General features: G+C 41.2%; 1 protein-coding gene across 2 annotated transcripts in view; it reads right to left on the reverse strand.

The window, feature by feature from the left end:
• Positions 1–13,842, reverse strand: part of GRIK4 (glutamate ionotropic receptor kainate type subunit 4) — a 665,019-nt gene that overhangs the window by 176,955 nt on the left and 474,222 nt on the right. The window lies entirely within an intron of this gene.

Here is a 13,842-nt window from a genome sequence, read left to right on the forward strand (position 1 = left end):
TCTTAGAATTTTTATTAGCGCAGGGATGGGGCTCCGCTCCTTTTACACCTGGGCGTTTATGTTTCAGGCGTTTATTGGGCATTTTTTGGGCGTCTTTGGAGGCAGGCATGACATCTGAACTTCTGTATAGGGGTATATATACACACACATACATATATATATATATACACATACACACATATAGGTGTGAAAAGAGGGTAACACCATCCCTGCAAATAATTTCAGTAGCGCAATGATAGGGTTCCACTCCTTTCATATCAAAAGCCCAATAAACGCCTGAAACAAAAACGCCCAGGTGTAAAAGGAGCGGAGCCCCATCCCTGCTCTACTAAAAATTCTAAGAAAAATAATCTTTTTCTTATGGCGGTCACCCTGACATGGATGAGTTCTGTCACCCTGGCATAAAAGGAGCGGAGCCCCATCCCTGCTCTACTAATAATTCTAAGAAAATTGATCTTTTTCTTATGGCGGTCACCCTGACATGGATGAGTTCTGGCATAGCAGTCAGAGTCAGTTCACCCTAAACTACACTACGGTCACCCTGATACTTAACACTTTCCCTACAGAAACTAGATTATTGAATCTAACTATAGTGGTATATAGTACCCTAACCACACTGCATATCCCTTTCCTCACACTAAGTGTCCACCAGTGCCACGTATCAGTGCAACATATCAGTGCCACGAATCAGTGTCCACCAGTGCCACTGCCCACCAGTGCCACGTATCAATGCCACGAATCAGTGTCCACCAGTGCCACATATCAGTGTCACATATCAGTGCCACGAATCAGTGTCCACCAGTGCCACATATCAGTGCCACGAATCAGTGTCCACAAGTGCCACATATCAGTGCCACGAATCATTGTCCACCAGTGCCACGTATCAGTGCCACGAATCAGTGTCCACCAGTGCCACGTATCAGTGCCACGAATCAGTGTCCACCAGTGCCACATATCAGTGCCACGTATCAGTGCCACGAATCAGTGTCCACAAGTGTCACGTATCAGTGCCACGAATCAGTGTCCACCAGTGCCACGTATCAGTGCCACGTATCCGTGCCACGTATCAGTGCCATCAATCAGTGTCCACCAGTGCCACGTATCAGTGCCACGTATCAGTGCCACGAATCAGTGTCCACCAGTGCCACATATCAGTGTCACGTCTCAATGCCACGAATCAGTGTCCACCAGTGCCACGTATCAGCGCCACAAATCAGTGTCCACCAGTGCCACATATCAGTTCCATGTATCAGTGCCACAAATCAGTGTCCACCAGTGCCACGAATAAGTGTCCACCAGTGCCACGTATCAGTGTCCACCAGTGCCACTGCCCACCAGTGCCACTTATCTGTGTCCACCAGTGCCACTCACACAGACCAGGCAGAGATAATGGTATATAGGAACTGTAGGCATGGCTGCAATGTGGGGAATGCCTGGTAATTTTCCTTCTTCTTCCTGGAAATTCGGATCACAAGTCGCTTCAAATAAGATAAGGATCCGACTTGGAGGCGACTCCCATTGAAGTCTATTGGGACAAGTCGGATACAAGTCGCCTCAAAGTAGTACAGGACCCTTTTCTGAAGTCGGAGCGACTTCAGTAGTGCCAATTAAGACGGCTCTCATTGATTTACATTGCTTTTGTTATGTCAAGCGACTTGAGGGCACACAAGTCGCCTGACAAGTCGCGGCAGTGTGAATGGACTCTAAAAAATGTAAATTCAAAATGTGTATCATTTATCCAAAATACTCTACAAAGGACAAGGGGATATCAGTTGCATATGGTTAAAAGGATATTTTCCTATCAGTGTAGGAATGGGTTTCTATGGTAAAAATTATTAAGCTGCGGAATAGCCTAATAGCAGTAATAGCAAAAATCAACATAATTTAAAACAGTTTAGCTGATTTTATTCAAAAACTGACAGTATCCAAAATTAGCATTACAAAAGATAGGATGACGTTTTTTTTTTTTTTTAATCCAGTAAACTAATCTGACTGCCTAGTGGGGTCACAAAGCACAGCAAAGTTACACAGGCATTTTGTTTCACATTTTTCTGGCCCAAATCTGCTGGAAATCTTTTTTTAACTTTAATTACTATTTAATCACTTAATATACAGTAACGATTTTCAGGGTCATTCTTTGTTAAAAAATCTCTGCCCATATATGGCTACACTTAATTTTGCTAATGAAGTATGAACAGTTACAAGGTTTACAGTACAGCCAAGAGTGATAATATTTTCTTTGTTCCAGCTTTAAATGTAACTTCCACAGTAGCTGGCATAAATTCCCCAAATAAAACTGGTGTATTGCAATGGTTTATTTATACACAGTACAATTTTATTTTTATCTTGAAAGCTTTTCTAAGTTTGCAATGTAACAGCATTTCAACAAATATATCTTAAAGCTGTTCACATTTTATATTTCAGGCATGTCTGTGTCCCATTGCAGAAACTTACCTTTTCTTGTCTGTCCCATAGCCAAACAGGAAGTGGGAGGAAATACCTGCAAACTAGGGGAATTACTTGGGGACCCCCAGGTCACCGGAACTAGTATGCTTATTGTAAGATTTACCATCTACTGTATTACATTTGGGGTTTTCTTTTACTTTCAATGATAATGGTAAACAGGACAAATAGAGAATGTAAATCTCCTTAACGGGGTAGAGACAGCAATAAAAATTGACAAGTGTTCGAATCCCTCTCCACCCTATCCAAAATTTTAAAAAAAAGTATTGCCTTTAGTTATACTTTAGGAATCACTGCCATCCTAGGGAAAGTTACAGCATGGCACCTCAACATGAGCACTTAAAGGCTTATAGTACATTTCTGAAATGTGTGTGCTCCCTAAAACCCATGTGTAATACTTGTATTGAACCAAATGGAATTACAGGAACTCATTGAAGCTTGTTTTAACCCCCAGCATTGAAAAATAAGCATGGGCTGCAGATTAGGATGGCCATAAATGGATTGAAATTTGTCCGGTTCAGCAGGAACTGGCCAAATTTTGATCCATCTATGGGCAGACTGGTTATACTGAAGTCCATTTACCTATCAACTTCAGTACAACCAGCCTGTCAGTTTTTTCCTTTGATCATTGCTGGCCGCTATAGCTATCATTGTATTCTGATGGCTGGGAAACCTCCCGCTGTCAGTATACAGTGGCACAGCGGGAGGGATTCCCCCATCAACACTGATTATGTTGTCATGTGTTATCCCCAATCAAGCAATTTTATTTCCTTCAAACTGTGGTTGAAGGAAAGAAAATTGCATAATGTATGGCCAGCCTTACGCAGCACTAATGCTGTAAGCTATATTCTTCAAAATCTCCCTGCTTGAAAGATTTTTACAAAAAGACTAGCAGCTATTTATTTTATGAGCAAGAGCTACAGTGCCTTGCAAAAGTATTAACTATTTGCTTTTTTTCCCCGTTTTGTTGCTCTGATACCTGGAATTAAAATTGATTCTTTGGGGCTTTGTACCATGTGATGTACACACTATTTATCTGACTTTGAAGGAGCAAAATATTTTTATTGTCCATCTGCACACAGATACCGACTCCCTGCTACATAAATGTAATAAGATTGGTAAAAGATAGCTTCAGTTTCTGTTCTCCACACGTAGAAAACTCCTAAGACGCGTTTCACATTTTTCGGGCTTAATCGTAGTGGCCTCTATGACTATGCCATGAAAAGGGCAAAATGCATCTGAGGAGTTCTCTACAGGCGGAGAACAGGAGCTGAAGCAATCTTTTACTCATCTCATTACATTTAGGGAACAGGGAGTCAGTGTCTGTGTGCAGACGCCCACAATTCTGTTGAAGTCTATTGGAACCTGACAAGCTTTCAGCAGATTCGGATACCTGGCAGCAGATTCTGTCTGTCTTGCACCAGTCTTTTCACATGCTGATCCGACTGACAAAGGCTTGGAGGTGCATTTTAGCAGTACTATTTTTGTTGTTTTGGGCTATTTATTTTTTATTGTGACACAAACAGTAAATAATTTGAGAAAAAAAAAAAGAAATCTTGAGTTTACGTAAAAAAAGTCAGTACTGTACTTTGTAGGGACACCTTTTGCCCATTCTTCAAAACAAAACTGTTCTAGATCCTTCAAGTTAGATGGGTTGTGTTGGTGAACAGCAATCTTTATGTTATGCCACAGATTCTCAATTGGATTGACATCTGGGCTTTGATTAGGCCATTCCAAGACATTTAAATGTTTCCTTTTAATCCACTTCAGTGTAGCTTTAGCAGTATGCTTAGGGTCATTGTCCTGCTGGAAGATGATCCTCTGTCAAAGTGTCAAATCTCTGCATATTGTCCTCTATTTGGTGCCATTCTTCTTTTCTTCAATCCTGACCAGTTTTTCAGTCCCTGCCGATGAAAAACATCCCGATAGCATAATGCTGCAACCACCCTGCTTCATCATGGAGATGGTGTTCTTAGGGTGATAGGAAGTGTGGGTCTGAACCATATATAGCCTTTTGTCATGATGGTCAGAAAGTTACATTTTAGACTCATCTGAACATGTGTTCTTCTTTTTTTTCTTTAATCAATGGCTTTTTTTCTGACCACTCTTCCATAAAACCGCTGTGAAGTGTGTGGCTTAAAGTGATCCAACAAAACAAAAATATTTAGTTTTCTTGTTTCTGTGTTTTTTTGCCTTAATAAGAACATTTCTTTTTTTCTTTCATGGTTTTTATATTTCTTAGTTGAATATTGGGCTCTAATAAGAATACAAGGTATTTATACTTTTTAGGTTTTAAGTAAATTTTGTATTTTTCTATTGTCTAGTTTTTAGCCCTGATGAAGGGGGAGTGCTGAGCCCCTAAAACGGGTTGACCATTGCAAAATAAAATCTTTTAACCACTTCCAGTCTGGGCCAATTCTGACATTCCTCTCTTACATGTTATAATTATTATTATTATACAGGATTTATATAGCGCTAACAGTTTGCGCAGCGCTTTACAATGTGAGGGAAGACAATACAGTTACAATACAATTCAATGCAGGAGGAACTAGAGAGCCCTGCTCATTAAAGCTTACAATCTAGAAGGGAGGGTCAAGTGAAACAAAAGGCAATAACCGTGGGGGATGGGCTTATGGAGAAAATGGAGGTATATTTGTTAGGTGTGGGTAGAATAGGCTTCTCTGAAGAGGAGGGTTTTCAGAGATTGTCTAAAAGCTAATAGAGTAGGAGATAGTCAGACAGATAAGGGTAAGGAGTTCCATAGGATTGGAGAGGCTCTGGAAAAGTCCTGGAGGCGAGCATGGGAGGAGGTGTCGAGGGAGCTAGAAAGCAGGAGGTTTTGAGAGGAATGAAGAGAGCGATTAGGTTGGTATTTTGAGACTAGGCTAGTGATGTAGCTGGGGGGTAAGCTGTGGATTGCTTTGTAAGATGTTGTAAGTATTTTGAATTTAATTTGTTGGGTGAGCGGAAGCCAGTGGAGGGCTTGACAGAGAGGAGCAGTGGACACTGAGCGATTGGTAAGGTGGATGAGTCTGGCGGCAGCATTTATGATGGATTGAAGGGGGGATAGCCTGTGTAGATGTAAGCCAATGAGAAGGGAATTGCAGTAGTTGAGGCGCGAGATGACCAGGGAGTGAACTAGGAGCTTTGTTGTGTCTTTGGTTAGAAAGGGACATATTTTGGAGATGTTGCGGAGGTTGAGGCAGCAAGATTTGGACAGCGATTGGATGTGGGGCTTGAAGGAGAGTTCAGAGTCCACGACAACACCTAAGACCTTGGCATGCGGGGATGGGCTGATAGTAATGCCATCAATATTAACAGAGAGATCAGGGGAAGGGGCATGTGGTGGAGGAAAAATAATAAGCTCAGTTTGGATGGATTGAGTTTGAGGAAGTGGTGTGACATCCAGACCGATATATCTAATAGTAAATTAGTGATAAGATGAGGAGACTGAGGGAGAGGGTTGAGGGGTGGATAAAGATTTGGGTATCATCAGCGTAGAGATGGTATTGGAAGCCATGGGAGCTCTCCTCAGCTGACCCAGAGAGGAGGTGTAGATTGAAAATAGGAGGGGTCCAAGAACAGAGCCTTGGGGGAACCCAACAGAGAAGGGAAGAGGAGAGGAGGAAGTAGAATTGTACATAATGCTAAAGGTGCGGTTGGATAAGTAGGAAGATAACCAGTGAAGAGTACAGTCACGGAGACCAAAGGCATGGAGTTTTTTGAGGAGGGGATGGTCAACTGTATCAAAGGCAGCAGAAAGGTCCAGGAGTAGGAGTACAGAATAGTGTCTATTGGTTTCTGCCTTTAGTAGATAGTTTGTCAGTTTTAGGAGAGCAGTTTCAGTGGAGTGTTGAGGCCGAAATCCAGACTGAAGGGGATCAAGGAGGCTATTCTTGGCAAGGTTGTAGCACAGTCGGTTGTAGACTAGACGTTCAAGGAGTTTGGATAAAAAGGGGAGCAAGGAAATAGGGCGAAGGTTGTTAAGATCGGTTGGGTCCAGTGAGGGCTTTTTAAGTATGGGGCTGACTAGTGCATGTTTTAGAGAGTTGGGGAAGATGCCAGAAGAGAGGGAGAGATTGAAGATGTTTAAGGATAGAGGACACGGCTGTCAGAAGGAGGGGTAGAGAGTGCAAGTTACAAGCAGAGAGAGCTGAAGGGGTAAATAAGGTCACCTGCAGTCTGTGCGGTATTTATCTCAGCCTTTCCTTTGTTCATTCACTTTGTGTATTCGCTGAAGTGCAGAGTCAGAAGTGCTACCACTTATAGAGATACCCCCACTTTGAGAAGAGAGCCCCAAAAGCAAACGTGCCCTCCTTGCAAACGTGCCTTCCCCAAGAGATGCTGTTCCTCAATACTGTTAGGGATGAGGTGGGTGCTTTCCAATTAACTAATCAGGAATTAATAAATTAAGGCTGGATAGACAGAGCAGGATTTTCACTTCAGAAACCGATTTATAAGGGACAACTAATAGGGATAACTCTAAAGGTTAAAGGCTATAAAAGGTTATACATTAAAAGGTAAGAGATAAAACATTGCAAAGAAGAGTTTACAGATGGTTAAACAAATAAACATACCACATTTAAAGACAGACTATAGAAAAATGCAGGTTTCAGAATTTCAGAATTGGGTGGAGATGGGCAGCAATTAAACATACCGCTTTTAAAGACAGACTATAGAAAAACGTGTAAAACATTTTTTTTTTGCTAAAAAAAAAAGACTCAGGATCCCCAAGCCGTGACCAGCTTGGACCGCAGCGTGACAGTGCGTGACGTCTCCAGCGGGCAAGGGTGAAAAAGGAGTGCGCATGCCCAGTGGGGTCATCCATACCATATACCCCACTGACAAGCTTTTTCTCCAATACCTCATGTGAGTATACTATTGTGATTTTATCCAGTATTAAAATGACTGCACTTATAGGCCCTCTTCTTATCTTTCCTTGTCACTTTAATCTACAGAGTTTACTTCACTCCTGCGAAGAGCCTGCCCTTGCTGCATGTAATTGTTTACATCCATCTGAAGCCCATTCATCTCCTTTCATGGACTTACCTACAAATTGACTTATGGGCTATATACAATAGTCTATATATATCTATATAGACATTATATTTTATGTTTTTACTGCTCTATTATGTGAAAGTTACCTTGAGCGCCATATATATTTTTATTTTCGTGTAACTAAAAGACAGGCTTCAGCTACACGATGGTTTGTATACAAATTTTGGGCAATTCTCAGGTCATTTTGCCAAGGCACCCCTGAAGACAGTTCTAGGCACCCCAGGGTGCCTGGGCACACTGGTTGAAAAAGGCTGGTCTAAGTTGATCAATTCTTGTGTGACAAAAATATTTTGGTTTCCATAACCTTTTATTTTATTTATATTTATTTTATTTTATTATAGAAACAATGTAATAGAATACACAATTTGTACATTTATAAACAGCAATTTGTTAGGTTAAATTTAGGTCCTAATTTAATCATTATAGGGGAAAGTTCACACTAGAATGCAGTGCTGTAAACCCGCGTTCCATGTGCATTTCCCACACTACGTTCAAAAAACGATCTGCAGTGGGTGTCAATATTAAGTTAAACTCTTCTGGGCTGTCCCACATACATTTACTGCAGTGGGGCGGCTTCTCTGCGCAAAATCACATACCTGTACGTGATTTCGCTCCTCCTGGTCTGGGGCGTGCATGCGCGCCGCTGGTGACCAGCTCCCACTGTGATTGGACACAGCAGGAGCCAAACCTGATGTCCGCTGGTACCAGACGATTGTTCCCGATGCAGACATAATGGTAAATATGTAAATAAGGCAGATTGCCGTTTTGTGACAAGAGAGGACAGAGATCTTGTGTTTCTGCTAAGCAGGAACACGGATCTCTGTCTTCTTACAGTACAAGAACCCCCCACAGTTAGAAAGCATTCCCTAGGGACACATTTAACCCTTTGATTGCCCCTGATGTTAACCCCTTCCCTGCCAGTGTCATTAGTACAGTTACAGTGCATATTATTTAGCAATGATCACTGTATTGGTGTCACTGGTCCCCAAAAAGTGTCAAAAGTGTCACTTAAGTCTGTGGCAATGTCGCAGTCCTGCTATAAGTTTCTGATTGCCGCCATTACTATAAAAAAAAAATAAACAAATACAAATTTCATAAAATATCCTATAATTTGTAGACGCTATAACTTTTGCACAAACCAATCAATATACGCTTATTAGGATTTTTCTTTACCAAAAATATGTAACATAATACATATTGGCATAAACTGAAGAAGAAATTAATTTTTTTACATTTTTGTATTGGATGTGTTTTATAGCAGAACATTGTTTTTTTCCCAGAATTGTCAGCCTTTTTTTTTTTATAGTGCAAAAAGTAAAAAATACAGAATTGATGAAATACAACCAAAAGAAAGCTCTATTTGTAGGAAAAATGACATAAATTTTATGTGTACAGCGCCGCACGACCGCGCAATTGTCACTTAAAGTAACACAGTGCCTAACGCAGTGCCATATCACAAAAAAACGGCCTAGTCATTAAGGGGGGTAAACCTTCCAGAGCTGAAGTGGTTAATGAAACCCCAAAGGCAGGTTGCAAACGCAGTCTGTTTGCTTGCATCAGATCGCATGGTATAGATCCAGTTGCAGTAAGTTCAAAATTAGTGCATGCTCTACTTCTGGTGCGGTGCTGTGAACCGGCCATAAAGGCAGAATTCAATCTCCTCAGAGCTGGCTTTTGTTTACAGCATGATGCATTCCTTAAAAAACAATTAACATTAAATTGAATTTGTTTCAAGCAAATCACTTAGCTAACATTGTATATGATCAGAAGTTATTTGCCTTGCATCTTTCCACTTTCGCTGGAGAAGTAGAAAATTCCTAATGCCTTTTAGCGGTGGGGGCAACCCTACAATATAATTTAAGTGTTCTTAAATGCTGTCAGCTTTATGTTGCTGAGGTAGCATACTCAATTAGCACACTACCAACTTTGCAAGGTGCAGAACTGCTAAGATAAATTGAGTTCGCATCATTCCAAAGACAATCCTGTAAATGTATTATATAACCTTTTGGTCCCTTACTATCCCCATAGTATAACATGTAAATTAAAACCTGCAAATCCTCTGGCACATTGCTGTCATTTATACCAGTATTCACAGATGCTTCAGGCACAAATACCTAAAGGTGACTTGCCATTTTAGGTAACACTGAAAGATGTTTTATATGCATCAACTTATTTTACTAGATTAAATTGGAGGGTTGCCGATCTGTGAATACATTTTATCCCGCTTTTAGGATATGATGAGCTACTTTTGACAACAGCAGCTGCTGCATAATAGTTACTTTGTACTCTTATCTTGCCACACACTGTTAGATATCTAAACAGCTGCTGCATCTGAATGAATGCAGCCACTGTCTGCCTGACAAATTTCTGCCTTGCTCCTTTGATTTTTCAGTCAAACCATGTGGAGCAAGAGAGATTTAACACAGCCACCCACATAATTCAGACAGCTCACCAGGAACCCGATGAAATTCACACAGTGTATTGCTAGCTTTAGCTCCACGCACTTGAATTACTTTATTTGTGCAAGTAGACATACCATCCTTTCAGAAACTGATAGGCGGTGATCCCCTCCCCCATTCTCTTTTTTTATATTTCTGTTTTTAATTTCAAGCACTCACAATTAAGCCAAACTTGGAACAGCAGAAAGGACTCCCCACACAGTCAACCATCTAATTGGCATTATCCCTTGCATATTAGCTAAATTCTTTCCTCTGCAAGAATGTACTGCAGGGGAGGTACAGCTGTCTAAACAGCGTAACTTTGTCTCCAGTAGAAGAGAAGTGTTGCAAAACTAAATAAAAAAATAAAGATTTTTGGACCTGAAAGAAGTAAAATGTTATAAACATTCAACAGGTATTTTTATAGGTGGACATATTAAAATAAAATTATTTTATTTTTTAAGGTCAGAATTGTATAATAATGTAAACCCCTTTAATGGCTAATAAAGTGTCTTGTAAGCTGAACTCCATTCTTACCTTAAAGTATAACTAAAAGCAAACTTTTTTTTCCTTCTTGAGTGGATAGAGTGTAGAGGGATTAGAACCCCTGTTTGCTTTTGTTGTTTGTGCCCCGTTAAGGAGATTAACCCTCTTTATTTGTCCTGTTTAACATTAACCACTTCCATACAGAGTTCCATACATACCATACTTTCATACAGTTACACCCCCTTCCTGCCCAGACCAATATTCAGCTTTCAGCGCTCTCACACTTTGAATGATAATTACTCATGTGTCATGGGTCATGCAACGCTGTACCCAGTCAAAGTTTTTATCATTTTTTTCACACAAACAGAGCTTTCTTTTGGTAGTATTTATTTACCACTGGGTTTTTATTTTTTGTGATATAAGTGAAAAAAGAGCGAACATTTTGAAAAAAAAAATTGTTTTAGTTTATATTATAAAATTTTGCAAATAAGTAATTTTTTTCCCCTAAATTTGGGCTAAAATTTATACTGCTACATATCTTTGGTAAAAAAATAAACTCAAATGAGTGGATATTATTTAGTCTGTGTGAAAGTTATAGAGTCTACAAGCTATGGTGGCAATCATTGAAAATTGATCACACCTAATTACACCTGATGTACCGATGGCCTATCTCATATCTCAGGCCCTGAAATGTCAGGACAGTACAAATACCCCCAAAATGACCCCTTTTTGGAAACTAGACATTCCAGGGTATTTAGTAAGAGGCATGATGAGTTTTTTGAAGTTGTAACTTTTTTCCCACAATTTTTGGGAAAAAATGAAGAAATTATTATTTTTTTTTTTACACAAAATTGTCATAATAACAAGTTATTTTTCATGCACATTATATGCATACTTGCAATTACACCCAGAATACATTCTGTTAATCCTCCTGAGTATGGTGATACCACATGTGTGAGACTTTTACACAACCTGGCCACATACAGAGGCCCAACATGCAAGGAGCACCGTCAGGTGTTCTAGGAGCATAAATTACACATATAATTTCATTACAACCTATCACACTTTTGAAGGCCCTGGAACACCAGGACAATGGAAACACCCACAAAATGACTGCATTTTGGAAAGAAAATACCCCAACGTATATTCTAGGAGACATAATGAGTCTTTTGAACATGTCATTTTTTCCACAAGTTTTTGGAAAATGTGGAAAGAAAAAGAAAACTTATTTTTTTTTTCACACAAAGTTGTCAATTTATAAGATAGTTCTAACACATAGCATGTACATAACAAAAATGACACCCCAAAATACATTCTGCTACTCCGCCTGAGTATGGCGATACCACATGTGTGAGACGTTGTCACAGCATAGCCACATATAGAGGCCCAACATGCAAGGAGCACCGTCAGGTGTTCTAGGAGCATAAATTATACATATAATTTCCTAACGACCTATGACACTTTTGAAGGCCCTGGAGCACCAGGACCATCGAATTACCAACAAAATGACCCCATTTTGGAAAGCAAACACCCCAACACATAATCTATGAGGCATGGACTGCAGATAGGTACTCAGGTACACTATTTGGGCTGCAGATAGGTAGTCAGGTACTCTGAAGGGCTGGAGACAGGTACTAAGGTACTCTGATGGGCTGGTGACAGGTACTCGGGTACACTGATGGGCTGCAGATATGTAGTCAGTAACTCTGAAGGGCTGGAGACTGGTACTCGGGTACTCTAATGATTGGTACTCGGGTACTCTGATGGACTGGTGACAGGTACTTGGGTACTCTGATAACAAGTACTCAGGTACTCTGATGGGCTGGTGACAGGTACTTGGGTATGCTAATGACATGTACTATGGTACTCTGATGGGCTGCAGATAGGTACTTGGGTACTCTGATGGGCTGGAGACAGGTACTTGGGCACTCTGGGCTGGAAACAGGTACTCGGGTACGCTGATGGGATACAGAGCGGTACTCGGGTACTCTGATGGGCTGGTGACAGGTACTCGGTTACTCCAATGACATATTGGAGTACCTGTCATCTGAGTATCCGTCACCAGCCCATCAGAGTACCTGTCATCAGAGTACCTGATGGGCTGGTGACAGGTACTCGGGTACTCTGATGGGCTGGTGACAGGTACTGGGATGGGCTAGTGACAGGTACTTTGATGGGCTAGTGACAGGTTCTCTTTATTGGGGGGGGGGCAATCAGTGTGTTTGGTGTGCACTGTGTTCCGCAAACTCCTCCTCACACAGGATCGGTGTGTGAGGAGGAGAACACGGTAACAGCTAGTTACCGTGGTGTTGTTGACATTCTGTGACCAGCTGTGATTGGACACAGCCAGTCACGTGGTAAAGAGCCAATTTCATTGGCTGTTTGCCCTGATCAGGGATGGACTGTGTCAGAGTGACACTCTCCATCCCCGATCGCTGCTCTGCGCGCCCCTGGGGGTACGCATGAGCGGCATGCACAAGGACAGTGCATGTGGCCAGCTGTGATTGGACACAGCCAGTCACATGGTAAAGAGCCACTTTTTTTGTTGCCTCTTTACACCGATCGGGGATGGGCTGTGTCCCCAGGGACACGCCACATCCCCGATTGCTGTAAAGAGAGCAGTGAGAACAGGCGGACGTCATATGACGTCTGCCCAGTGGGACAGAGTGTTCCTGTCGGCATCATTTCCCTATATGCCGGTAGGGAAGTGGTTAATTATTTAAAGTGGAAGCAAAAGAAAGTACTACATTTTGGGTTATCCCCAGAAAAGTAATAGAGGGAAAATCTTCCAATGGGGACACTAGTTCTGGGTATCTGGGGTCCCCAAGGAGTTCCTTTCATTTTCAGGAATTTCCTCTCACTTTCTGTTAGGCTATGGGACAGGAAGTGAAGTGCAATTTGGATGGAACACAGATGACAAAAAATAAATCTGACAGGGGTTATAACCTTCCCTTGCTCTCTCCAAAAAAAAAAAAAAAGTTTTGCCTATAGTTCTACTTTTAGCCCAGCACAGTTATAGAGACTCCTCTCCTGTACTAAGATCACATGTGGTTGTTACTTAGGGCTGTCTGCATGCAAATGAAGACTGTATAGGAACGGCTATACCTCCCAATTTACATACACCCATCAAGGCACTTTGATATTTGCATAACTCCACCAGCCTACTGGGTCAGGGCTTAGGGATTTTAAAGAAGTACTGAAGCAGAATGCTGTGATGTTTTCAGGAAGCTATGTATAGAACCCTTCTCCCACCAGCCATGATTTGCCTATTTTATACCCAGGGATGACATCACTGGGTCTAAAATAAGGTATGCAATGAAAACTGAGTTGTTTTGTTTAGGAATTTTATTAGCATGTTGATAAGTGGAGAGAAATGAACCATGCAATGCAAAAGTAG

Source organism: Pelophylax lessonae (assembly GCF_965119305.1).
Source record: "Pelophylax lessonae genome assembly, chromosome: 12".
Classification (NCBI taxonomy): Eukaryota; Metazoa; Chordata; class Amphibia; order Anura; family Ranidae; genus Pelophylax; species Pelophylax lessonae.